Source organism: Palaemon carinicauda, chromosome 2 (genome assembly GCF_036898095.1).
Source record: "Palaemon carinicauda isolate YSFRI2023 chromosome 2, ASM3689809v2, whole genome shotgun sequence".
Lineage (NCBI taxonomy): Eukaryota > Metazoa > Arthropoda > Malacostraca > Decapoda > Palaemonidae > Palaemon > Palaemon carinicauda.
Genome location: NC_090726.1, coordinates 36,365,298 through 36,389,464, shown reverse-complemented (window position 1 = coordinate 36,389,464; position 24,167 = coordinate 36,365,298). Strand labels below are relative to the sequence as shown.

Genomic DNA, 24,167 nt, shown 5'->3' with positions numbered 1-24,167 from the left:
TCAAAAACCATGTGACCGAATCTCATGAAATTTGGTGGAATGATTGGCTATGACCCGAGGACAATTCGATTAGATTCTGAGATTGATTGGGTCAAAAGTCAAGACTAAGATTGCAAAAAGGTCAAAACCCTCTTTTTGCCATATTGTGACCAATCTTTGTCTGATTTGCATGAAATTAGTGTCAAATTGTGCAGAATTATATTGCCTATCATGTGATACACAGCATGATATAGTGATGTCATTACCCTTATTTGTTTGTTTGCGACTCGCATAACTAAAACTATTTGACCGAATCTCATGAAATTTGGTGGGATGATTGGCCATGATCCAAGGACAATTGATTAGATTTACTTGTTACTTGTTTTGGGTTTAAATCCAACCCTCCACTGAAGTCGAGCGAACTACTACACGGGCGGGTCCATATCAATCATCTAACGAAATATTTTCATTATAACTTATACAATTCTTTGATTGTAGCATCTTCCAAATCATATGATCTTGTGAAAAGTAATGTCTTTAGTTTCTTCTTAAATCCAATTGCTCATTTTAGGGAGTAATTATGTCAAAAATCAAGGTCACAAAAAGTCTAAAACGTTTGCTATATCGTGGTCAATTTTTATCCGATTTGCAAGAAACTAGTGCCAAAATGTGCATAGTTCAATTGCCAATTTTGTGATATACATGATCTAGTGACGTCATTGCCCATATTAGCGGGTTGGGTTCAAAGCCCAGCGGGGTCAATGAACTTGCAAAAAGGGCAGGAAAACACTAATTCGCAAGTGCAAGTGTCATTACGTGGCCATTATCATCCGATTTGTCTGTATAACCATGGCAACTAATGTGACTCTGGCGAAAGTATGCAATCTACTGAGTGCCCGTAATAGTTGAATTCTGTCTGTAATACTCTGTATTGATGTTTTCGTGGGTAGGAAAGGATAAAAGTGAACAGAAGGCTCAAGAAAATAAACAAAATATTCATTTTAACTTCAATTAAGTAACTTCATCTTGATAATAACAACAAGTCTGTCTTTTCTGTCTCATTTTTACAATAAATATGGCTGTTCTGTTAATAGCATCACACAACTTGCACAAGACCTTAGGGTGGAGAGAGAGAGAGAGAGAGAGAGAGAGAGAGAGAGAGAGAGAGAGAGAGAGAGAGAGAGAGAGAGAGAGAGAGAGAGAGAGAGAACCTCACATGATTGTGCACCTGAACCTTTTATCTTCGTCTTAGTATTATCATTATTATTATTATTATTATCATTATTACAAGGCAAGCTTCAAAGTTCAAACATAGTTTGAGAATCAAAATTCTTTGAAGTCTAAGGGAACTAATATAGGGAAAACAGAAGAGAAAACAGGAGAATAAATTAGAAATTTAAAATATAACAATATGAATATGATTATAGGCACGAAGGAATCTGAAATTATTGTTATTTCGTGATCGAAAATTGTAACATATTTTGGAACATCAGAGAATTATTAGTGGAATAATTAGTTCACTTTGAAATGAAATGAAAATTTCAACTAGAACATTGTACGGTACATGGCACTCAGTGCGTTATCTAGACCAACAAACTATCTACAGTGAACCCTCGTTTATCGCGGTAGATAGGTTCCAGACCCGGCCGCAATAGGTGAAAATCCGCAAAGTAGTGACACCATATTTACCTATTTATTTAACATGTATATTCAGACTTTTAAAAACTTCCCTTGTATGTAGTACTGTTAACAAACTACCCTTTAATGTACAGAACACTTAATGCATGTACTACAGTACCCTAAACTAAAACAGGCACAAATATTAAAGGCGATTTTATATCATGCGTTTCCTAAACACGCCAAAAAGCACGATAAAAAATGGCAACCAATGTTTTGTTTACGTTTCTCTTATCATAATGAAGAAACAAACGCATTTACTGTACACATCTGTGTATAGGTTAGTTTTTGCATCGATTATATTGATTATTCAGTACAGTATGTTGATTTTGTTATTACCAATATGTATATATATATATGGGTTATGAAAAAATTCCGCGAAGTGGTGAATCCGCGATGGTCGAACCGCGAAGTAGCGAGGGTTCACTGTATTTCATATTGAATTTTGAAGTAAAAAGGAATACAATATAAAAAAAATTACTTATCAATATTTCCTTTAAGATAACAAATTGTTTCCTTATTGAATAGTGCATATATGATTTTGTTTTTTCATGGATTTTTTTTTTTTCATGGTTAATTAGGTAACCAACAGATGTCACTGGTTTTGTAAGTGGTAACGTAACGTCTTTTGAAAGTAACTGTTTTCCTGAAGATTCCTTGTTAGTCTCTTGACCAATCAGGAGTCGTTTTCTCTTAGTGTCAAAATCATGACAGGGACCCTTCTGATTGGCTGGAACTTGGAAGAAAGCCGGCAAGACAGAACTGTAAACGGAATGAAATCTGTAAGCAACGTCAGTGCGTGTTGGGTCTGAGGGATATTCACACCTTGATTCAGCTTCTTAAGGCATTTGTTTATCGTGTTTGAATCTTCTCTTTTGGATCTGTGGTTCCAGTAATCGTCGCCATTTTGTGGGGTTGTGGTATAAAGGTAAGCGTTTTTACAAATCTGGTGTTCAAGGTATTTGAGTCAAAAATTTTGTTTTTGAAGGAATTTTTTAAATAATTTAGTATTGTTCAGGGAACCTTTGATTTTATTTATCTCTGGAAGCATAAAAAGGATTCTTAATTGCTGGAAGGTGCCAGTTAAATTCATAAGCAATGTTTATTAACGAACATTTAGTTCCAAATTCTACTAACCAAAGGTGAGAAATAGGGTTTGCAATCTAGGTGATGGTTATGTAATTTTGTTTCAAATTCTAAGAAATTTGTACTATCAGACCTTTCTAACCGGCTCGGTGTCTTGAATTTGCCAAATTCTTAATGGCTAAACCCTTGGCTATAGGGTGTTAACGTAAGCCTTATTTAGTATTAGCATATTGCTTGGAGTAATCATTAGAAACTGCTAATCTTGTTGGGCTTTGACTAAATAATTTATATTTTTGGTTTAGAGTACACGTGCAAAGCGTTAAAACTTGGATATGAAGTTCTCGCTTCATTATATTTAGTATAGTATTGCCAAGTGTTTAGAATATCCTTTGAACTTTTATTCGGTAGCATTTTGATGCTCTGCCTAACTCACAGTAATGTTTCTATTGATAATTTGGTGTTTTGAATCTTTAGCATAAATTTTAACTTAGTTTCGGTGTTTTTTTTTATTTTTTGGGGGGGGGAGCCTGTTCGGTGGGTATTGTGAATTTATAGTAATTTTTTTTTTTTTTTTTTTTAACAAACTTCAAGATCAAAGATTGAGGTCCCGAGCAACGGTGGGATTTCCGGAGATTTTGAATCTAATTTCGGTAGGTTGGGGAAATTTAGTTTGGATAAACAGTCTTATAATTGTGATTGATAGTCTTAAGATTTGAGTAATGTTTAAAATATATTACTGATAATATATTGTTTGAAGTTAGCGAGATTTCTCTATTACCAGATCTCAGTATAGGCCTCCAGAAGTTGAGCGTGTGAGAAATAGCATTGACCGAAATGAGAATCTCTGGTCAATTCTATTTCTCGCACACTAAATTACTGGAGGCCTATACCGAGATCTGGTAATAGTGAGATCTCGCTAACTTCAACCAATATATTATCAATAATACATTTTAAACATTACTCAAATCTTAAAGACTATCAATCACAATTATAAGATTGTTTATCCAAACTAAATTTCCACATTTTTTTTTCCAGTAAACTTTAATTCTGTTGACTAGCAAATTAGAGAAATTTGCATATATAGACTAACAAATTCATGATAAATATATACATAATGGGTATTATTTTACTTATGGACATTAATTGCTTTCAACATAAAAATATAGATTTTTCTGATGTATTATGATGTGATTTGAATGATTTTCAGGTTTATTTCCATCGCAAATGAATACTTATCTTTCCACCACCCCTCCCCCTATAGATAACAATCTGGGGGAACCTCCTTGGGAAGCGGGGTTTTGGGTGGGGGAGACAAAGTAGGTAAAAACAGGGCAAAATGGAGGAAAAAACCTGAATATAACACTCAAATATATACCAATATGGTAAATGTCTAGGAGAAGGCCGCACCCGTTTTTCAAGTATTAACGACCAGATAATAGTTGCACATTGCATAGAAACATGAGGAAATGAATAAAAAAGAAACTAAGACTTCTCTTACACACAAAATGTAAGCATAAACCTACTACTACAATACCCCTAACTAGCCCTACTAAGGGGAGGGGGCTCTGCCCCCTGCAACCCCCCCCCCCTTAAGGCCACAGTGATTTTCAGGGCACTACCGAACCTAATAAACCCACCTAACCTAGCCTAGGGGCCCTGTACCCCTACCTAGGCCTACCAGGTGGGGCTCCGTCCCCCCCCCCCCACCCTGCGACCTCCCCTTAAGGCCACAGTGATTTTCAGGGCACTACCGAACCTAATACAACCACCTAACCTAGGGCCCTGTACCCCTGCCTAGGCCTAGCCCCTGCGACCCCCCCCCCCCCCACCTTTACGGCCACTACCTAACACATCCATAAAACCAAATCCAAAGTGATGGTACTGCTGTATAAATCGTTATACTATCACCATTATAATATACTCTATAAATTAATGAAGCTTACCTTCAACTGTTGGTTCATAAAGATGTGCTGCTGCTTTGAGGAAAACGTGAAGCCGTTGGGAAGGTTCCTTGACATGCAGGACAATTCTTATTTTGTAAAATTAAATTCTCTCTCTGGCACAAATCCACTAGTTTTTTCAATAATCCCCAAATAAGTTACAAATTCATTGTAAGTTAGGAAACAGTCACGACAAGAAGATGGAATTTCAGCTTCTTGTGCAATATGAGATGACGGGGTTGCTATAGTCTACACGTCTAAGAACGAAATCATCGAAATGAAACGCCTAGGTAAGATAATGTATGGTAGCGCTGTGCAGGGTTGCCAGATTTTTTTTCAAATTTGGGCTTTTTGAAATTGGTTGGCCTTTAGTAACATCATGGAAAAAGGTGGACCTTAAATACTATATTTTTGGCCTTTTTCTAATAATGGGTTGGCCTTTTAAAGCTGCCGTTGATTAGAAGTTGGCCTTTTTTTTTCAATTAGAAAACCTGGCAACCCTGGCGCTGTGGACTAGTTTGTCTGCGGATTATAGTGGTTACAGGGCTCATTTGAGCAAAAACAACAGTCAACAATAACAGACTTAGAAAAAAATCTGGGAGGAAGACATGAGTAGCGTGAGTTTGATCGTCGATATTTTGACTTATTGAATTTCACTAAATTATCTCACTCGTATACCACTATTTACATACATTCCTACACATTCTAGTAAAAATTCATTGAATATCACTGATATCTTCATGCGGCCCTCTCCTAGACATAAACCAAAAATATATGTAAATATATAAAGAACTAGGCATTTGCGACAGATAATATACAGAAATACAAAAGACTTCCATAGAGAACTAATTTAAAATACGCTACATTATTAATGTCCATAAATAAAATAATACCACGATGTAGATAGGTTGTTTTAACTTTGGTTGCAAAGTTTTAAATATATCTTTGACTTTTAATGAATAGCTATGGTTGATATTATAGTTTTCCCTTTTTGTAAGCCTATTAAGATGTTTAGTTTCCTATCTGATTTTATGAATGGTATTTAGACAACAGTAGGCTACTGTAAAAGAGAAGAGTAAAGTGTTTTTTTTTTTAAGGGGGCCCCATATTTCAATGCTTTTAGCTTGATCATTTTTATATCTAAAGATATTTATCATGAATTTGTTAGTCTATATATGCAATTTCCTCTAATTTTCTAGTCTTTTAACAGTATTAAATGGGGAAAAAAATGGGGAAATTTAGCTTGGATAAACAATCTTATAATTGTGGTTGATAGTCTTAAGATTAGAGTAATGTTTAAAATATATTATTGATAATATATTGTTTGAAGTTAGCGAGATCTCGCTATTAACACATCTCGGTATAAGCCCTCCAGTAATTGAGCGTGTGAGAAATAGCAATGACCCGAGATTTTCATTAATTTTGAACAGTTGAACGTAGTAGGAAGTGACTGGATATAATAGATTTATCCTTCCTTAATTTAATGCACGGTCCTTAGTGAGTTTTGTTTAATATTGCTGTGATTTGATATAAGCGTAAGCTACCTTATATTGATGCTGGAAACTTTTGGCTAGTGTTCTAAAGCAAATTTCCTTTTTCAGCCTCAGGAGATATCAGTGTCAGGTATTATTTTTATTGTAAATAAATTTTTCAATCCATGATTTTTCACTTTCTGGTTCAAGTTAAATTAAGTAACTTTAATGTACAAAGAATAGTCTAACTTGGTTCAAGTTATTTTTTTTTTAAGCTTTTTCTTTTTTAAATCTTTTTCGAGGGTATATAGTACACAGTCTCATATTTTATGTTTGTGCTAGTCATGTAGAGGGTATATAGTACACTGTCTCATAAAATAATAAGTTTGTGCTAGTCATGTTCAGCTTCATGGTTTTTGAAATTTGAATGAAAACTTATATAAATTGGTCAGATTTATCTAATCTAATTTTCTCTTTATTTTCAGGCTGTGCAATGCAGCGTTTTGGTGTGGAGATATAGCGATCTCTCCAGTAAGTTCTCGTAGGTTTTCTTAATTACGAATCGCAGAAAAGAACGTAGGTTCTTGCATCCTACGGTCCCTGGTGCTTCGTAATTTAGATAAATTGAGAGAACTTATTTGAGATCTGTCAACAAAGTTGCGTTTTATTCACTTCGGAGCAGGAGGCCACTCGGTGCTCGGCCACTCACCTCCGAGTAGAAGGCATCTACTTCTGAACAAGCGATCACTCATTACTCGCTTCTGAGCATTTCCATCTCCTTATTAAAAGGATTTTCCTTCTATTGTGTATATATATACAGTAACAGCATGTAATATACAATTCGTATAATGAGGTATTAATTAACAATCATTTCACCATATTTTATTCTTTCCTTTGGTTTATACATTTGACTCCCTTTTTATAACCTATTTCCTCTTTATCATTACGTCAACTTGTCTATCCCATGAAGATTCTTGTTCTGAAATTAAAGAAATCCTAGGTTATTATTTTCGCATGATCTATGTTTGAATGCATTAAAAGAAAGATGTATAAGTGAAATTGGTCACTTGATTTTGTGAAAACATGGTGTACATGTTTAGAAATCAGCCTTTTCTTAGTTTCAGAAAACTTATTTTGCAATCGTAACCAGCACTTGCCCTAGTGGAAAAAAATCCAATTAGGATGCAACTTTGTTTTTACCCTATTTAGAACAGTTTAATTACAAAATTATATACATGAATAGTTTTAACGGTTACGAAAAAAAGCTAAGTATGTTATGATTGAAAAACGTTATTGGGAAGATTTTATCATTTGTTATTTTTCCGCAAAACTGAATTTAAAGTTTGAAAAACTGAAATTAGTAAAATTTTACCTTTGCAGCGTTTTGACTAAATGTATCCATTCGAAGCCAGCTCGTTTGCACGAAACTGCCATCTGAAATAATGCAGTATTAAGTTAAAACTAGGATCACTGGTAAAATTCAATGTTGGCTTCCAAGTACTTAACTAATGTTTAAATACTAGGATCACTGGTAAAATTTAATGTTGGCTTCCAAGTACTCGACTGAAGTTAAAACTAGGATCACTGGGTAAAATTTAATGTTGGCTTCCAAGTACTCGACTAAAGTTAAAACTAGGATCACTGGTAAAATTTAATTGTTGGCTTCCAAGTACTCGACTAAAGTTAAAACTAGGATCACTGGTAAAATTTAATGTTGGCTTCCAAGTAATTGACTAATGTTTAAATAATCAAAAAACTAAATTATATGGGGGAGGGTGACATGCCTTTACTTGAAATGAATAGTTTACCAACAAATTATCTCTCCACTCTTGGTCCCCTTAACCTGAATCTTACAATATTAGATTTTCATAAATATCTTTGATTTTCAATTAAGCTACATTCAGAGAGAACTTGACTGTTACAGTTATGCTTTATACATCTAATTAACTATCTACTCGCATCAGCTTAGGTATCCTAAACAATTACATATTACAAACTTTTCTTTTGCTCGTCTTTATAAACTTTAAAAACGAAACTTTCTAAAAGAATATACACATGGCTCCCCACACCTTAACACACTGAATATATAATTAGATTTAAATTTAAATGTTTTTAGTATTAAATTTGGATGAAAGAAGTGTAAAAGTTTTAAATTTTATGAATAATAGTTTAAAATTTTATAATCTATTTTAAGATTTGCTTTTACAGCTAACGAAGACAATCTTATAAAGATTTTTCCACTTGCTTCTCAGTTGAACTGGCAAAATGGCAACAAATTACTTTCCAATCAATGTCATTCCACTATACCTGAATAATAAATAGTCCTATTGGTGAAAAATCTTGTAAAAATTTCTCTGGTAGAAGATAATAGGCATGTCGTTTCCGTATAAGGTCCCCTGTCATTAAAAAAGTAAAGGTCTCTGGCTTAAGTTTGTTTCATAAGAATAGATGCTCACCAGACCCTCAGCTGGGCAAGCCAAACCGCTCCCCCAGTGGTGCACAAACACAGCAGTGGCCTCCCCAGTCCTGGGCTGGGATCGATCTGCTGTCATGCGAATGCTAGGAGAACTTGCCACTATACCATGTTGCCTTAAAATCTGCCAAAGAAATTGAGCGTTAATGTATGCTAATATTAAGTAAAATCTGTAACCCTTAACTAGAGAAATTGTTTTAAAAGATTAATTTGCAAGGACTAATTTACATTAACAAAATTGCCATACATGCAGATATCTTTTTATGGGTATAGAACACAAATATATTGAAATTGCTGATTACCAGCCCGTCTAAATATCCTAATATTAGCTTGTCTTGAGTATCTTTCTATTCACCTTCCTTTCACACCTAAATTACTTAAGTATCTAATAAAGACAAACTACGTGAGTATGAAGCTGAAATTTTCACCTCCATAGACATGAGGCAGGTAGAATAGTATTTAAATAGCTTTATATATATATAGTTATTAAAACAATGTACAGTTTCTTTTATTGGCATTAAGCTCCCTAGTGGATTGTTTCCAAAGAGTTAAACCCTTGGAAATAAATGCAACAAATTTCAATTATCCTCACACCAATGAGAAACTATACAAGCCATTAGCTAGAGTGACTAACATTGAACGCGTTTTGTTATTATTAAATAAAATTTACATTTAAATTTACTCTAAAGCAATCAGTCAAACTTTGCCAAATGTCACCAGGACTCAAAACTACTCTGGGAAGTTCTTGAGACAGTAATTAACCTTAGTTTGTCAATACTTTTAGAAATGAGAACAACTGATTGCATTAAACACTCCAGAGTAAACGAATGCCAAAATTAAAGTGAAAAGAATCTTCCAAAATCGTGGGAAATTCAAACTGATTCAAGTAGAGCTTAACCAATTTAGAACAAAAACAATTTCAAGTACAAAAACCAAATGTCTTTTGTAGAAATAAGAGAAAAATTGAATTTGAGTTTTGTCTTGCCTTTTTGACATGTCCAATTGTAGGAAAATGTTCAAGTCAATATCCCCACAAATTAAAGATTTAAACTATGCTGCTCTATAACAATCATAGATATTTCATTATATCCAAAAATTGTTTTTTTTTCTTTTTTTCATGAGAAAATTTATTTACCAAGACTACCAGACAAGAAATTCTAAAAATACTTGTAGAAAAATGAAAAATACTGTAAATAAACTATATGAATAGCAAAAATGTGGCAGCTTTCAAGAAAAACCTGAAGACTTCTTTTTAGAAAGTGTTATAATAGTGACCTGAAAACTATTAAGCCTGAATACAAATGCTAGCGAAATAACTGATAAGATACAGAGCAAAATATTAACTGGAAAGAAATTATTTTTTCACCCACCAAGGCCCGCCTGAACAGACTTTCAGTGTCTGACGGAGGGCGAGAAATAAACCCGTAAAAGTAAGTAACTTATGACAAACTATGTTCAAAAGTAAAAGCTTTTACAAGTCTAAAATTTCCCTCTACTTGAGCAGAATATCTTGAAATATTTTTTATAAATTTATTACACTTCCGTCTATACTGTATTAGACTTCCTTATTACTGTACCTCCTAATATTAAAGTTGGTCAAAGTAATTTAAAAATCATAACTGGGGAATTTTTTCTCTCACCAGGAATCAATTCTTGCACTTAAAACTTTTCAAATTCTAATTCCCAATTTAAACCATAACGAATTTTCATGTTTTGGTTTAATCTAAACTTTTTTTCAATATTTTTCTTTGCATAATACCATGAAGCCAAAGGTATAAAGCTTTATCTACCTACCAAAAATTATTTTTTTTGATTGTCAATTTCCAAATACTCCTAATCAGTTTACTCCACTTCAGCCGAATCTGATCTTCCTTGTAAAAAATTTCTCTGGTTCGTATGCAAGGAGTTCATCGTTCAAGCTTCAGCACCTCGAGTCAGTATGGCCATTAAAAATCTGAAAAAGAAATTTGATTAAGGCGTACAAATATATCTACACCTAAAAGACTATTTGAAGACATCCATTACTAGCGAGGAAGCTAATTTTCGTGTTCACCAAGAAATTCTTTTCAAAGTAATAACAGTATTAAAATAAATTTCTATTACAACTTGTGCCGAATATATCCCAATATAAGTTTGTAAAGAATCTTAAGTTAGCTTACCAACTTAAAATTTCATGACTTAAAACTGGTAAAAACTAACTACTTTTGTATGAAGCCAAAATAATTTTCACAAGACAAAATTGAAGCATATAAATGCCCTAAGCTTATAATTATAAACTTAACACAAACACTAAGGACACTGCATTAATTTAAATTCCACAATGCACAAAAAAAAAAAAATTCACAACAATACAACATCCTCACTACTGTGAAAAAAAAAAAAAAACATCTTTATCGGTATCAAATATTCTACTTGATTTAACAATTCCAGTAACTAGTATCTGCATCTCAATATATTACGTGACGCAATCAGTCAAATACAATCAAAATTAGTCCGGAAAGAAAATACCTCGGAAAGACATGTCCAGATAAATGTCTAAACATGACGTATTAAGACCAAAATTGACCCTAAAAGCAAAAGAAATTTGTAAAAATAAAAAAATTGAAAATATTTAATACATAGCCCTACCTAAAACAGTTCGGTGTTACTGAAGCAGAGAATATTCTTATTTAAATAGTATGACCAAACTCGAAGTGTAAAAACTAGAAACGTCAAGTTCCATTTATAGAAGAATATTTTCAAGCAAGTGCAAATATATGACACTTTAATCTAAATACATGAGCCACACTTTCCCACTTATGTTATGCATTTCTGACCGTGATTATTGGGACAAACTATTCCTTAACGAGATTTTTAACCCCCTGACAGACATTTATGGGAGGCTACAGTGGGGAAACCCGGGGTTTTGGGTAGGGAAATATGAAAAAAAGAGAGATTTGCAACAATATGGTCAGAAATGCAAAATAAACAAGATATCCTGTTGGAGAAATATATGGTTCTTGTAAGTGGCTGAAATTTAGTGTCATTAGATCCACTTCACGTCCCAATTGTTTTTGTTCCACCAAGGCTCGCAAAATCAACATTACATCACAGCTCCTGTTCTGGCAAGCAGTATATATTGAGCGGCGCTCGCAAACCCTGTGGGTTGTTATTTTGAAGATTTTTACTTCCACTTGAGCAACAATAGCTATATACTGAACGGAGAGAATTTACAGTTAATTACCGAAATGCGAAATTACACTAAATTTCGAAATATATTCTACTTCTCTTGGAGACTTCTTTATGTGATGGTGGTAAAGCTGAAACTGAGGAGGAAGGTGGGAACAAATGGCTGTTGCAGAACATATGCATTTGGAAGCTCCTAATCTGTTAAAAAAAAATAGGCCAGGTAATGATTAAGTCATACAAAACTGAACAGCAGATGAAAGCAAATTAAAGCAATGCATGCGCAATAACTCACCATCAGTCTCCCTAATGTAAATAATAATGTGAACATTAAGAATTAGCCTCCAAATATTAATCAACCGATACTCAAATTATGCCCCAGCCCCAAATAGAAAAGAAAAAAACTAGCCAGACCTTCTATTTAGGATCAAATTTTAGTTTCGTTAGTAATCAAAGTATCATACTAACCAAGATAGCTTACAAAATCCATTTCAACTGCTAACCAAAGCCCCTAAACCTTCTCAAATGTGTAACCAAAATCCCTAAACCTTCCCAAGTGTGTAACCAAAATACCTAAACCTTCCCAAGTGTGTAACCAAAGTCCCTAAACCTTTCAAGTGTGTAACCAAAATCCCTAAACCTTCTCAAGTGTGTAACCAAAATACCTAAACCTTCCCAAGTGTGTAACCAAAGTCCCTAAACCTTCCAAGTGCATTACCAAAGTTCCTAAACCTAAACAAGTGCGTAACCTAAGTCCCTAAACCTTCACAAGTGCATAACCTAAGTCACTAAACCTTCACAAGTGCATAACCTAAGTCACTAAACCTTCACAAGTGCGTAACTTAAGTCCCTAAACCTTCACAAGTGCGTAACCTAAGTCCCTAAACCTTCACAAGTGCGTAACCAAAGTCCCTAAACCTTCACAAGTGCATAACCAAAGTCAGCAAACCTTCACAAGTGCATAACCAAAGTCCCTAAACCTTCACAAGTGCATAACCAAAGTCCCTAAACCTTCACAAGTACATAACCAAAGTCAGCAAACCTTCACAAGTGCATAACCAAAGTCAGCAAACCTTCACAAGTGCATAACCAAAGTCAGCAAACCTTCAAAAGTGCGTAACCAAAGTCCCTAAACCTTCACAAGTGCATAACCAAAGTCAGCAAACCTTCACAAGTGCGTAACCAAAGTCCCTAAACCTTCACAAGTGCATAACCAAAGTCAGCAAACCTTCAAAAGTGCGTAACCTAAGTCCCTAAACCTTCACAAGTGCATAAACAAAGTCAGCAAACCTTCAAAAGTGCATAACCTAAGTCCATAAACCTTCACAAGTGCATAACCAAAGTCAGCAAACCTTCACAAGTGCATAACCAAAGTCAGCAAACCTTCACAAGTGCATAACCATAGTCAGCAAACCTTCACAAGTGCGTAACCAAAGTCCCTAAACCTTCACAAGTGCGTAACCAAAGTCCCTAAACCTTCACAAGTGCATAACCAAAGTCCCTAAACCTTCAAAAGTGCGTAACCAAAGTCAGCAAACCTTCAAAAGTGCGTAACCAAAGTCAGCAAACCTTCAAAAGTGCGTAACCAAAGTCCCTAAACCTTCACAAGTGCATAACCAAAGTCAATAACCTTCAAAAGTGCGTAACCAAAGTCCCTAAACCTTCACAAGTGCGTAACCTAAGTCACTAAACCTTCACAAGTGCGTAACTAAAGTCAGCAAACCTTCACAAGTGCGTAACCAAAGTCAGCAAACCTTCAAAAGTGCGTAACCTAAGTCCCTAAACCTTCACAAGTGCATAACCAAAGTCAGCAAACCTTCAAAAGTGCGTAACCAAAGTCCCTAAACCTTCACAAGTGCGTAACCTGTCACTAAACCTTCACAAGTGCGTAACTAAAGTCAGCAAACCTTCACAAGTGCGTAACCAAAGTCAGCAAACCTTCACAAGTGCGTAACCAAAGTCCCTAAACCTTCACAAGTGCATAACCAAAGACAGCAAACCTTCATAAGTGCGTAACCAAAGTCAGCAAACCTTCACAAGTGCGTAACCAAAGTCCCTAAACCTTTACAAGTGCATAACCAAAGACAGCAAACCTTCATAAGTGCGTAACCAAAGTCAGCAAACCTTCACAAGTGCAAAACCTAAGTCCCTAAACCTTCACAAGTGCATATCTTAAGTCCCTAAACCTTCACAAGTGCATAACCAAAGACCCTGAGCCTTCACAAGTGCGTAACCAAAGTCCCTGAGCCTTCACAAGTGCGTAACCAAAGTCCCTGAGCCTTCACAAGTGCGTAACCAAAGTCCCTGAACCTTCACAAACTTCACTATTGTGAGTTTAGTTGATTACCATATTGTCATGCAATTTTAATTTGACATTTTACTCTGAAAACTCAGATTGTAACTAAATTAGCCAAGTCTGAAACCTCAGAGAGAGAGAGAGAGAGAGAGAGAGAGAGAGAGAGAGAGAGAGAGAGAGAGAGAGAGAGAGAGAGAGAGAGAGAGAGAGAGAGAGCAAAGCTCTTAAGTTGTAAATTTGGGGATAATTTAGTGCAAGTCAGTCTTTAATATTAAAAGCGTAGCAGCAGTAATTACATAGAATTAGTACCGAAGTCCACGTAATTACTATAAACAAGTACACTGGTGAAAGTGTTTAGGTTAAATAGATAAGGTGTAAAACGGGTAAAAGTTTGATTCTTGTCCTTTTATAGACCCAAACCTCGAAAAATCTAACTACATTCAACGTTTGATCATTACCACTAAATTTACTTTTAATCAAAACACTTCAATGACAGTTGCTATAGAAAAACAGCCAAAATTAAGATTTACAACACAGTTGTATAAATAAGCAGACCATTCTTCATAGAATTTTTTTTAGCAAAGATATGCTATAAATTCACAGTAGTCAATTAACTGAACATCAAACATTTACGGAAAAATTTCAAACTAAATTGCTGTTTTAAGAGACCCAATAAATTTTACTTCCAGAATTCCTATCTATGGTAACGAACAATTGCATGAAAATTTTTTTTGCACTATAACGAATGTTACAGTTTCAAGATCCGCTGGATATGCTTTAAGTTAAAAAATGGAAAACTAAATTTTATATAAAAATATTAAAAGTTTGATGCTATGCACGCAAGTAGGCATATTCTTAACCAGAACGAAGGCAAATCCAAGTCATGCACTGAAAGAATACTTTATAAATGCTAACGGATTATTTTTTTTTTTTTACATAAGGACATGAAACTATATTCAAGTATGGAGGATTCACAAATGAAAGTATGGGGAGCTGTGAAAAGTATGGAAATTGGATAGTTTGACATGGGGATGTCAACATAAAAAAAATCAATTTCGCAACACCAGAACATGACAAATTCGAAGATAATTTGTATTTTTCCTAACCATACAAACCTTAGCTATTTACAAAGGGTATTACTTTTAGCGTAGCTGAAATGGCGAGCCATTAGAATTTAACGAGGGTGTATTACCCCCGCGCTAGTTAGCGGGGGGGTAGGGGAGTGGTAGCTAGCTACCCCTCCTCCCCCTCACACACAGGTGAATACTCACTTTCACTTAGAGGTAGGACTTGTCTTGGGGGACAGGGCTGGCGGGCAAATATGTGTAAATAGCTAAGGTTTGTATGGTTAGGAAAAATACAAATTATCTTCGAATTTGTCATTTGTTCCGTAACCGAAATACAAACCACGCTATTTACAAAGGGTGACTTATCCCTTAGGAAGGGTGGAAAGTCCCCAGCCATACTGGCTTTGGCTTTACCCGGGGACTCAGAATCCGAGTGAGTCGCACTCGAGAAAAGGAGTCCCTGCACCTCACAAGTTCCTTGCACCGCAAGGAACCATGTGGCCTACGTAAGCTTGTGTGTGAAGGAAGAAGTGTGACCCGTCTTAGGCAGTTGACCTGGAGTTCCAGAAGGAACTCTGGGTTAGGACGTTCCCAATACCACCTCGTCAGGGTATGGGGGACGCGACAGTATTGACTCAATACTCGGAACACAAGGAAGCATGGTTTACCTGCAGAGGTTCGAGGTCAGCTATGCAGAGACCAGGATGCTGCTTCCCCGTAGAGGGGATGATGAAGAAAGAAGTAAGGGCCAGACATACTTCTTTCGTTCATGCAGACTAAAACCTGATAACAATGCCCTCAACCTTCTGCTACCTGTCCAAAAAGGAGCCTGAGGTTAGACCAGCTGTTGTGTAGCCACCACAGAGCGATAGAAAACGTATCGAGACTCCTGTGGGTCACGCCCTGCAGGAAGCGGGCTGCGAAGGTCATCAGACGCTTCCAGACTCCAGCTTGTAGCACCTGCGTCACAGAGTAGTATTACTCGAAGGCGAGGGACGTTGCGATGTATCCAACATCGTGCTGTAGGGCGACGTGACGGGGGAGGGTCTGAAGACAGGTCGAGATGAATGTCCTTGAGTCCGGGCTGAAGAGGTATACTGGTGACTCTCCCCCCATGTCCTCCTTGTGTTCCCAAATCGGCTGCAACTGAGGCCAAACTGCAGCTGTTCCCAGCGCCAACCTCTCGATTCCTGTACTGGCAAGAAAGAGAAGGTCTTGGGACATCAGACACAGAATGGAGACTCAAAATCTTGAATGAATCGGACCGAAGGGTCGGGACCCTCAGATTCTGAGTCTAGCCAACAACTCAGGAGCGAGCCTGAATGTTGCCTTCCCCTCTTCCTTAGAAAGGGGGGGAGTAGTAAGAGACCAAGAAGATTGCTTACACACTGGCCGTGGCCAGAGTGAGCAGAAGACCCAAGGCGGAATACAATCCGAGGCCTGTCGTAAAAGGGTCTTGAGAAGATCTCTTAAAGGACTAAAAGTCCGAGCCATGCTCCAAGTTGGAGGTCTTCCTCCGACTAGGGCAGGGACGATCGTAGCTTCGCATGAGCGAGAATAGATCCAGCGGGCAGGAAAAAGTTATTCCTTTAAGCCTGAAGGTCAGGGAAAGGCTGAGCGACAGGCTTCATTGCCAAGAGCGGAAAGGAGTTTCCTCCCGCCGAAAGGCAATAAGACCGTTATTGCTGGAGAAGAGGCCTCACGGGAAGAGGTATATCTCCCACGGCACCAACCACCTTAGACTCTTCACTTTGCCTGGGAGACCCCTGTGGATGACTATCGCAGATGACGCGACCTCCGTACCGCGACTGTAGCGGGTTGTCTCTTCTAGAGGAGGAAGCGTAGTGTCTCCAGGCATGAAGCCGAAGCGACGCCCCGGTTCGGGAGAGATGTCGCAGTGTGGTTGCTTGAGTAGCCTGCGCCGTGGGAGAAGCTCTCCCGGGAGTTCCGTCAGGGGAAGCAGAGGGTCCAGAAACCGTTCTGCGCATAGTCCCAGTGGAGCTCTCCCATTGAAAGGTTGACAGACAACCTGGTTTTGTTGAGACCCATTGTCCGCAGACAAAAAGGAGGGAAGACGCAGGCGTCGAAGTTGTCCCACCATCACCGGAATGCATCTTGCCAGAGTCTCGGGGTCTGAGACTGGGGGGAAAACTAGCGGAAGCTTGAGGTTCCAAGCTGTCGCGATCAGGTCCCCCAGATCAGCACTTGCTGGTTACCCAAGGTCAAAGACCCCTAGGTACACTCTCTCTATGAGGCTCTGCTTGGATAGTCTGAGAGAAACATTCCCCTGCCTGGAATGAGAGAGCCGATGGTGGAATTGAGAGAATCTCAATCATCCCGGTATCTCTACTGCAAGATGTGAAGGTGTGAAAATGCGTCCCCTGCTGGTTAGCATGAAGTCGACACGCAACGGGGCGACTTGGCAGGAGCGGTAGGACTGAAGAGGGGCCAGACTAAGGCCCTTAAGCCTGCCTGAATGATGGAGAGGTATCCTTCAGGTCTTGACCATAGGCCTGGACCGAAACATGCCCCCCCCCCTTTCCTTTGACGAGTCCGAGAACCGCATCAAGAATGTGGGGAAAGGACGAGAATATCCACTACCATCAAGAGGCTCCATAGGTCAACACCCATTGCAGGTTTAATAGTTCCGCTGGTCCCATAGGGCCAGGGAGTCCGGTTAAACATTGCCTGAAGCCACCGGAACTTGGATCGCCCCACATGGAACTTATCCTGAGGCGACCGTTCGGACTATAAACGGGTCAATGAGGAAAGAAGAACTAGGAAACGTTCCAAGGTAGGGCTGAAAACTCTGCTTGACTGAGAACAGGTACTGCGACTCTCCTCAGTCTTGCCACAGTCAACCGAAAGGAAGGCTCGGAGGATGTGGTAACAGAATCTGGCGTCCCCAGGTGGTCACCCATCCAAGTGCCGACGTTGCTTAACCTCGCTGGACGGACGAGAAGCGGGGTTTCCAACGTGGTAAGGCGGTTGACTCAATATCATGGCCAGATACTCCAGATGTTGAGGCAGAGGAAGAGAAGGCTCCAAGCAAAATACCATGAGCCCACACTCATGGTCAGCATTCGGAAGCTTTTCCCGGCGCTGAAGAAGGTCGAAACCCGAGCCTACCGGAGTTGACCAGCCCTCCAAACAGCAGAGGAGGCGGAAGTCTGCACCTGAGCGGCCAAGAGGAAGGCAGGGAGAGTTCTCTGGGGAAACAAACCTGCTATGCCACGGCGGGATAGCCACACTGCATCATAAGCAGGAATACTTGCAGTTTAGGCTGAATTCGACGAGCACCCTGGAAGATGGATGGAATGGAAACTGAAAGTACCCGTCCTTCCGATCCAGGGTTAAAGGAGTCCTGTCGCCTCGTTACCAGTCTGATCGATTCTGCTGGTCTACGCTGGCCGAAGTTTGTTCGACAAACTTGATCAGGGCTGAGAGGTCGACTATGGACATCCCCTCTCAGATCCTTCCTTACAAGAAAGGATCGACTGAGGGGGCCGGGGGTGAAGCCGTCGATGATCCTAAGGAAGACCTTCGCCTAAGGTATGGATCATTCTGCCCAACCGGGCAACTCTGCTGATGCTATGGCATAGAGGTTCAGAGACACTGAATTCGCTGACAGAGACGGCAGGCGCGATATCCTTGGCTACTCACAGAGATTGTGCGGGAATGGGCATCGGGAAGCTGTCATTCGGATGAGTAACCTTAAGCATCCTCCCAGCGAAAAAACCTGCAATCCTAGAGTTCGTGAACTCCTTTTAGGACTATGCCCCCCCGGGGGAGTCTCCCGTGCCATCTGTTCCTGACAGGAGGAAACTGCAATTGGACACCTTGTCCCAGTTGTCGTAGCCGATAACTTAGGCCGACGTGGTTGAAAGAAAAGGGAGCTGGAGCCCTGCAGAGTCTGGAAGAAAGCGCCTTGGAGGAGTGAAACCGGAAGTCGATTTACTCCGCACAGCAGATGTTTAAGTCTCTGTCCTTGGGCAAAGACAAAACTCTTCTCAAGGATGGAAGGGTGTCTGAGGTCGTTGACCTCCACAGATGAGACACCCGAAGGAAGCCTTCAGTCAGTGCGTCCAGATGGTAAAACATCGAGCTTGTCCGCAAGTAGATACTTAACGACGAAAGGCCAAGGTGCCTGAGCTCGAGAGGAGGAAAGTACCCTTGATCTTCCTGTAGCTTCCTTGAACCAAACCTCGGGCCGTAACCGAGGAGGGAAAGAACCTGGTAAGCTCCCAGAGGAAGAGGTAAGCAGTCACCCCTTGTCCGATGGAGAAATCTTCAACGGAAAGCCCCCCCGCCAAAAATCCTTCCAGGGCGGGAGAAGGAGAGAGTACTCGTGCAGGAGAGGGGACCCTCGAGACCGACCTCTTGGGAACCAACTTCGCCCTGGGGGAAGTCACCACGAAGTCCACTCCTCTCTTTCTCTTCAGCGTAGGAGAGACAGCCGCTGGTTTGTTACCCTGGCCGGTGAGTGCTGGTTTCATAACCCTCATTAACGCCCGTGCCAGCGGATCAAACCATGTCTGCTGCTCCAAGGACACAGAGTCCGAAATCCTCGCTAAGGTGAAAGGGATCGGGCGATCCTTTGGAGAGGACACGACGGTTCCTGCCTGAAAAGAAGGTGGGAAGAATGCTGTACTGACCTGTCTTCGTCCTGCACTACCAACCTGTGCTTGGATGGAGGTGATCCCGAGTGCCGCCTAGGAGCACGCGTCCCTGCTGCTACCACCGGCTGTGGAATTCGCCGCGAACTATGGTCGCGCGAGGGCGAACGGTCGCGCAAAGGCGAATGGTCGCGCGGGCGCACAGGCGAGTGGTCGCGCGGGCGCGCAGGCGAGCGGTCGCGAGGGCGCGCAGGCGAGCGATCGCGCGGGCGCGCAGGCGAGCGATCGCGCGGGCGCGCCGGCGAGCGATCGCGCGGGCGCGCAGGCGAGCGATCGCGCGGGCGCGCAGGCGAGCGATCGCGCGGGCGCGCAGGGGAATGGGCGTGACGGCGAGGGATCGTGCTGCCGCGTAGGTGAAGAAGATCGCTGGCGGTAAGCGATGGCGAGCAGCATGTGTAGGTGAATGATCGCGTGATAGGGTGCGATGGTGATCAGCATCCGCAAGAGGGCGAGCGTTCAGGGTTGTGCGATGAGGAGCAGCATGCGTAAGCGGGCTATCGTTCAGGGTTGTGCGATGGCGAGCAGCATGCGCAGGTGAATGATCGCGTGAAAGGGTGCGATGGTGATCAGCATCTGCAGGAGGGCGATCGTTCAGGGTTGTGCGATGAGGAGCAGCATGCGTAAGCGGGCAATCGTTCAGGGTTGTGCGATGGCGAGCAGCATGCGCAGGTGAATGATCGCGTGAAAGGGTGCGATGGTGATCAGCATCTGCAGGAGGGCGATCGTTCAGGGTGGTGCGATGAGGAGCAGCATGCGTAAGCGGGCAATCGTTCAGGGTTGTGCGATGGCGAGCAGCATCTGCAGTTGAGGGTCGCGCGATGGCGGTCAGCATCTGCAGTTGAGGGTCGCGCGATGGCGGTCAGCATCTGCAGTTGAGGGTCGCGCGATGGCGGTCAGCATCTGCAGTTGAGGGTCGCGCGATGGCGGTCAGCATCTGCAGTTGAGGGTCGCGCGATGGCGGTCAGCATCTGCAGTTGAGGGTCGCGCGATGGCGGTCAGCATCCGCAGTTGAGGGTCGCGCGATGGCGGTCAGCATCTGCAGTTGAGGGTCGCGCGATGGCGGTCAGCATCTGCAGTTGAGGGTCGCGCGATGGCGGTCAGCATCTGCAGTTGAGGGTCGCGCGATGGCGATCAGCATCCGCAGTTGAGCTAGTAGCTGGCGAACCATGTTCCTTCAGAAGTGTTGGAGAACGTTGGCGTGCCAGCTGTAACACACGTGGGCGATCTGGAGATCGCTGGCGAGCTGATGATCGCTGACGAGCTGACGATCGCTGGCGAGCTGATGATCGCTGACGAGCTGACGATCGCTGGCGAGCTGATGATCGCTGACGAGCTGACGGTCGCTGGCGAGCTGATGATCGCTGACGAGCTGATGATCGCTGACGAGCTGATGATCGCTGACGAGCAGAAGGCTACGCGTGGAAGCCTGCGCAAAGAAGAAGAGTCCTTGACCCCGACCTGAACCGAAGTTCTAGATCGCGAGGGCGAACGTGGGCGCACAGGGCACGTAACAGGAACCACAGGGAAGATCATCTTGAAAGCGCTGACGAACAGGAGAGCGCTGACGAACAGAAGGGCGCGCAGGGAAACCCTGACACGCAAGGGAAGAACCCCCGTGGGGGCAACCCTTTGCCCCGAAGGGATCGTTGTCCGCCGGGAGACTGATGTCCGTCGGAAGACCGCTGTCCGTCGGGAAGACCGTTGTCCGTCGGGAAGACCGTTGCCCGTCGGAAGACGAGATTAGACTGCTGTCCATCTGCACCAAGACGGAAGATCGAGAAAAAGAAGTTGTAGGCTGCAAACGGAGATTCAAAAAGGCGCCTCAAGCACCCTTATAGGGAGATGAGAGGCCCTTACGACGAGGCGGACGGAGGGCCTTACGGCGAGGGAGGCCAACAGCAACAGAAGAAACCTCCGAAGAGGAGTCTCTATGAGTGTACTCTCTCGCGAACGAAAGAGAAACACTTCGTGGAAGAGACTGGTCAGCCAGTGACCTAAGAGGGGCAATCCTCCGAAGAGGAGCTCCTGCAGTTGCCCAGCCCCTTGAGCGAAACTGCAGGTGCGACCGCTCAGCACCAAGAGCATAGTCGCACGAAAAAAAGGCAAGAGAAGAACCCCCCAAAAGAGGAAAAGCTCAAGCCTGGACAGGAAAAAACTTCCCTCGGAAGGAAAGTTATCCGCCCAAGGAGGCAAGCCTCCTGACTGTTCTAAAATGAACTGGAGAGCTGTCCGTCGACACGGGAGTACTACCAGTAGAAGGAGACACGCCCCTGACGACAATACAAGGGGGGAGGCAGCAACAGCCGAATCCCCAGGACTCAACCAGACAGCTCACACCGTTGCTATATTACAGAAACGAACTAGATCGGTAACTGTAAAAAAATAAAACAAATAATATTAGTACACATTCATTCCCCCGGGAAGGCTCCGAAGAGGAATCCCGAGGAAAAGGAACAAGAATTACACAACAGGCACGTGCCCTCACAACCACTTACACTCGCGGAAGGAGAGCTGTAACCAAAACAGAATTATAACAATTATAATTATGTAACTATGTAATTAAGTAATTTAAAAATGAATGAACACTAAAGAAAAAACGAAAACCCCGAAAGGAATCGTTCTACAAGCTGAAAAATTAACAACTACAATTAGATTCATAAACTAATTGAGACAAAATGTACGGCGTAGCAACCCCACCCACACGGGAAGGAAGCTACAAGAGCGTAGTAAAACATAGTAAAAGGGTGAACGACCTCAAGAGAGAGAGAGAGAGAAAGACCGAAGTCAAACTCGATCGCAACCCATAAAATTAGGCCGTGGTGGCCTAACTGCCGAGGCCTCCACGTAGATATCGTACACTACACACACACATCTGAAAAGGAAACTTACTTATTTCTATACTCAAATATATATACAAACATGAAAACATGTTTACATATATATTGAGTAAAAGAAAAGTAAGCGATTAAGTAAAGACAAAACAGACAATGGCTGCCAAGCGAGGACCAAGACAGAGACGTCTGTCACAGTCCGAGCCAAAAGTGAAAGTGAGTATTCACCTGTGTGTGAGGGGGAGGAGGGGTAGCTAGCTACCACTCCCCTACCCCCCCGCTAACTAGCGCGGGGGTAATACACCCTCGTTAAATTCTAATGGCTCGCCATTTCAGCTACGCTAAAAGTAATACCCTTTGTAAATAGCGTGGTTTGTATTTCGGTTACGGAACAATTTAATTTTACGGAGTGTAGTACAGTACTTCTAACATGTAAACGAACCACCATGACTGTAAAGTCCATAACCATAAATCTTTAAAAATAATACTTACATATAATATCAACGATCACTGTTCAATTCCTCAGCCCTAACCCATAAAAGGCCTAGAATAGTGTGAAGTTCCAGAAAGTAGAACTTTGAAAATCAAGGAAGTAGAAATTCTTGTTCTGTCGTCCTTGGGAGACAGGTGGCTCCATCTGTATTTGGACTTCATAACCATTATTTCTAATGCAAATCCTAACTTTTTTCTTTTTTAATTAATTGTCCATTAAAAGCCATTTTATTGATACTGAAGAACGCAGTTTTATCAAAATTATAGCAAAATTTCACTTCCAATTAAATTATTAAAAAGGTTTCTACTCCTTACCTAAGGCAAAGATTATAAGATTTTAAATATTTTTAACATTCTTTTGGGAATAGCACGATAACACTAATTGCATAGGTAAAAAAAGAGGATGGCAAATGAAAACAGGGCACAACTGAAGTGAATCGCTAGGCAAGATCTACTCTCTTATCTGGTATATTTTGCCATTTTGCTTCAAAATGTACGCGATAACAAGTAACATTTCAATCATTTCAATACTCGTCTGGAACGTTAAAAAAAGTGTTTTGAAATCAGTTTGGCAGCATTTCTTCAAGCATTTTATGAGTCAAGGTGTGGCAGAACGTTTAGAATGAACTAAGAGTGGAAATACGCTTTTATTCGTTAATTGCCTTATATACTGTATATACAACTGCATTTACCTAAAACTTGCCTTCAAAAAAAGCTAATTTTTCTGCACATCGTTATTGCAGTGTTTATACCCTTCATTGACATATTCTGATAAGAATAGTTTGTGAATCTTAGATGTGAGAGACAGCTGGCCACTCTAAGATTGAAGCGACAATAGTCGAGATTTGGTGACTACAGCTAACCGTATTTGTGTTTCCTACACAAATTGACACATCGAACGAACCAGAGCGACTACAAGCGAACCGTAGAATGACAAAAAACAAATGAAAAACACTGCTGATGTTAGCATGATACGCTGACATTGCTCCCGTTAGATTACTGAGCTCAATATT

General features: G+C 40.9%; 1 long non-coding RNA gene across 2 annotated transcripts; it reads right to left on the bottom strand.

Annotated features, from left to right (window-relative positions):
* Window positions 1-7,023: 7,023 nt before the first annotated feature.
* LOC137616505 (uncharacterized) lies at window positions 7,024-23,284 on the bottom strand. 2 transcript variants are annotated; one of them, XR_011039443.1, is made up of 5 exons: window positions 23,155-23,284; window positions 10,422-10,581; window positions 8,611-8,751; window positions 7,527-7,588; window positions 7,024-7,133 (listed from the first exon to the last, which is right to left on the bottom strand). It is a non-coding gene; the product is annotated as an uncharacterized lncRNA (long non-coding RNA). The 2 variants fall into 2 exon arrangements; XR_011039444.1 differs by lacking the exon at window positions 10,422-10,581 and having other exon boundaries at window positions 23,155-23,213.
* Window positions 23,285-24,167: the final 883 nt, after the last annotated feature.